Source organism: Lagopus muta, chromosome 1 (assembly GCF_023343835.1).
Source record: "Lagopus muta isolate bLagMut1 chromosome 1, bLagMut1 primary, whole genome shotgun sequence".
NCBI classification, from domain to species: Eukaryota; Metazoa; Chordata; class Aves; order Galliformes; family Phasianidae; genus Lagopus; species Lagopus muta.
The window spans coordinates 32,104,445-32,108,441 of NC_064433.1; the positions used below are offsets into that span (position 1 = coordinate 32,104,445).

Consider the following 3,997-nt stretch of genomic DNA (forward strand, 5'->3'; position numbering starts at 1 on the left):
AAATGTTGTCCTGGGAGCAGAGAAAATCCAACTCCATCAGAACATGAGAAACCTCATTAAAATCTTTCTTTTGAATGTTGTCATAAGAGTGACTTGGTGCAGCAGCATAGCTCCAAGGAGACTTACATCCAGTTTGTGAGAAGATATAAGGGAACTGGAAGTCTCATATAGGCCCATTAGAAGATATTTAAACTTAGAGTATGGAAACAACTTCCTCAGAGATTGAGGGAACAGGATTTGGTTTGCTTTTTTGACAGTGACTTAAAATAGGAGATTTCCCACTCTTTCATTGACTTATGTAGACGTCCTCAAACGGATTTTACTGGCTATCCCTAATGTTACAGAAGAACCTATGCTACAGTCAGTGTTCAGCACTACAAGGGAAATGTAAGAGAAAATGATATGCTTTCCGACATGAGAATGGCTCTTTATTGTTTTCCAGCATTATCCAACTAAATATTTTCATTTTGTATTATCTTGATTACACAAGATATTATATTTAACTGTAATTTATAAAGACTCTTCTTCTTTCTGCAATAGTTTTCTTAATAATCTGTTGTGCTATGCACGTGTACATACAAACTTGGGCAAGCTCACTACAGCCTATAGAGAACTCTATCATCAGAGCCACTGAGCATCTGAGACTGAGGATCAGTGTTCAGAAAATCTAGGAAATAAATCAGAGGATCCTGTTGATTTGGCAGGAAAAAGTATGTACAAAGAGTCTCAGTATTATAATTGTTGCATACTCTGCTTTCATCAGTGATCTCTCTGAGAAGCTGCCTGTCCTCTCTTTGCTCATCCATAGCAGAAATTTCAGCCAGCTCTGGTTTGGTTTGATCTCTTATGTGGGAGGGCTGTCCAATGAAAGAGGCCAAAGCTTATAACCTGGACATGGGGAAAAAAAACAGTTTTAAAAGGTGGGTATTGTTTTTGTTTGTTGTTGTTGTTTAATTTTTCCTTTAGTTAATTTGCTCACTGATTTTACTGAGGATCTAATATACATAATGCAAATACTGGTTCTCTGTTTCTCTTTCATTTCTTACTGTTTTCTTCTCAAACACCAATTTTTGATGTAGCTTTTTAAATTCAGAGTTAAAAAAAAAGATAAAATATATTAAATAAAATATACACAGAAGATAACAGAGTTTTCAGTTTAATCTTGTCCTATGATGTGATTTAATTGAGAAAAAATATTGAAAATTTTCATTTTGACATTATTAGTTTATTTACATAGTAAGATGATACATATCAATTGCAGTGTTATACATGTAAAAAAAAAAAAGAAGAGCTGAGGCTGAGATTGTGCTCCCAAGCATGATTCTGAAGCCACCATAAAAAATGAAGTTGTATTAATATATAACATAAACAAATGGGTTTTGGAAGCTACTCTTCATGACTGCATGATCTTATTTTGGTTGATTTCTTACATTTGATATCTGAAAAATCTTTGCAGTTACATGGTTTTTTGGGGGGAAATGCACTGCCAGAAGTATGAGAACTCATGGTATTCAAAATCAATGGGAAAGAAAAGAAAGAAATGACTTCATACATTTTTTTTATAAGCCACACACTTGACCTATGGACAAACTCAACACAGCCTCTCACACAACAGGACTTTTTGATAGATCTAATTCCAAAAAGTTTTTTTCCTATTTTTAACATTTTTGATATATGACACTTGATATTCACTAGAATTCTGGCTATGTGGGAACAGAGTTTTTGCTGAAATAATTAGACATGTTTCAAAGACCAAATCTTCACAAGATGGTCATTTATTTATAGTCTTCTAACTGTATAAATGAAGGAGATATTTCTTGGACTTACCTATTTGCACAGTCAAGTAGTCCTTCATCATGCAATAATCCTGTAGTTGACAACACACCTTTCGCCTGAGAAATAGCCTCTTCTTCAGTAGGACAGATTGTGGAATTGCCTATTTCTTTTCTTCAAAGAATTGGTGCTCCATATTTCAATTCTTCAATTTTTCTTGTGTTCTAATGTATCACATTTTATATTTTTTAATTAAAATAGGTGATTCATCATCAAGACATACACCTCTATTTGACTCATTCATCTCTGCAAGTCATCCTAATCACTCAAGAGCTTCAAATAGAATAGCATTAGCTATAGTAAAAAGCAAGAATTATTTGTGCCTATGCTGTCTGAACATACAAAATCAACATATGTAGCTTTTTCTTTCTATTAAGTTTGGGATAATTTCATTTTTTTAATTATTTTTAAATGAAATCATTATTAATGTGAAGATAAGCATTCAAACACAAAGAATTTTCTATGTTGGTAAGACTTCGAATTGACATTTACTTCTAACAACTAAAATGAATTTTTCCTACTACTATTTATATTTTCTAGAAATATTAAAATTTGGGGTTATTTCATCCTCTGTTTGGGTATGTAATACAGCATACACAATCCTTTAGAAAATACATCCCAGTGAAATAAGAAAATACATTCCAGTAAAATGAGAAATTCTCTAAATCCATTACCATTTAATCATATAGTTACTTGATTTTCAGCTCTTTGAATTCATTCAAGTTAGGAAACATCTTCAAAAAAGTAAGAGAGCCCAGCACAAAACACTGGGGTAATGGGAAAATATTTTGAAAGTCAGATATAGTTTGTTCCCCTTTTACAGGTGCAAAGATTGAGGTTGAGATTAGAAGAGGATTCTGTAGGTCACTTCATCTGATCTCCACCATGACTACCCAACGCAGGGGTTTTTGCAGCAGCTTGTTGACTCAGACCATGTCCAGGTGGCTTTTCATTATCTCCAAAGAAGGAGACTCTACAACTTCTCTAGGCAACATGTGCAAGAGTTTTTACCCTCACAGTGAAAATCTTTTCCTAATGCTCAGATGGAACCACCTGTGTTTCAGTTTGTACCCATTGCCTCTTATTCTTTCAGTGGACACTACAACTAAGAAATTGGTTCCACCTTCTTTAAACTCTTGGATATTTGCATACATTGATGGTATCTCTCTGGGCCTTCTCTTCTCTGGATTACTGAGTCCCAGCTGCTGCAGTCTTTCTACTTGTATAAGATATCTGGCATCCGGTATTTCTAGGAATAATGCTTAGCAAGACAGGAAGTTCTTTTCAAAGATGAATAATTATGTAAAAATAAAACAGACATAACTGGGGAGAGTGAGGAAGAAGATGGTTGGTTGCTAGAAATTCTATTCTGGGGACAATCAAAACTATTTGCTGATTCAGATTATATCTCTAACAATTTTGATTGAGAGGAAGTAACAAGATACAAAGAATGGAAAAGTTTAAACGTTGATGTCTGTTGGCATTTCTTAAGCAAAATAAGTTCACTTTAGAAATGCTGTATTTCTTTGCCTATTACAAGAATGTAAGTTATAAATTTAAAAAGAACAACAAAAATTACTTCAAAATATCAAGCTACCAATTGTATAAGGTAAGGAAATGGGGTCACATTAAGAAAAGAAAAAAAAGTGGGGGAGTGGGAGGGAACGTAAGTGTATGTGCAACCAAATAGCCAAGCTTATTTCTTTTCCCTGTCATCTCACATCCTCCATGATGCTCCCCTCTTTCCTTTCCTTTTTCCCTTTCTCCTCTCTTCCCCTTCCCTTTCCTTTCCCATTCTATTTCCATTTCCACGTTATTACTTACTGAAAAATCTAGTTTCTTTCCAAAAGTCTTTTTAAAAGTTGGTATAGTAGCCTGGTTTATCTACTATTCTCCAAAAAACAGAAGACTATCAGCACATTTTTGTCAAAGCTGTGTTTAGAAAGGTGAGGGCTGCTAATATTTGTGAGCTCCATGATAATATTTATGAAAGCCCCATGAACATTGTCCTATGTACTTCCATTAAGTGCTCTGATAAAGACTGCATCTATAAACTATCAGTTTCCTAAGACAAATTCTATACAATGAAAATGAAAATGATATATTTTCAATACACTGTTAATCACATCTAGATTTTTTTATGGATACTATAATTCTAACTAAA

The 3,997-nt window shown here is 33.8% G+C and overlaps 1 long non-coding RNA gene across 1 annotated transcript; it reads right to left on the reverse strand.

Annotated features, from left to right (window-relative positions):
* Positions 1–781: 781 nt before the first annotated feature.
* LOC125694663 (uncharacterized) lies at positions 782–2,591 on the reverse strand. Its single transcript, XR_007377660.1, has 3 exons — positions 2,508–2,591; positions 1,828–1,997; positions 782–888 (listed from the first exon to the last, which is right to left on the reverse strand). It is a non-coding gene; the product is annotated as an uncharacterized LOC125694663 (long non-coding RNA).
* Positions 2,592–3,997: the final 1,406 nt, after the last annotated feature.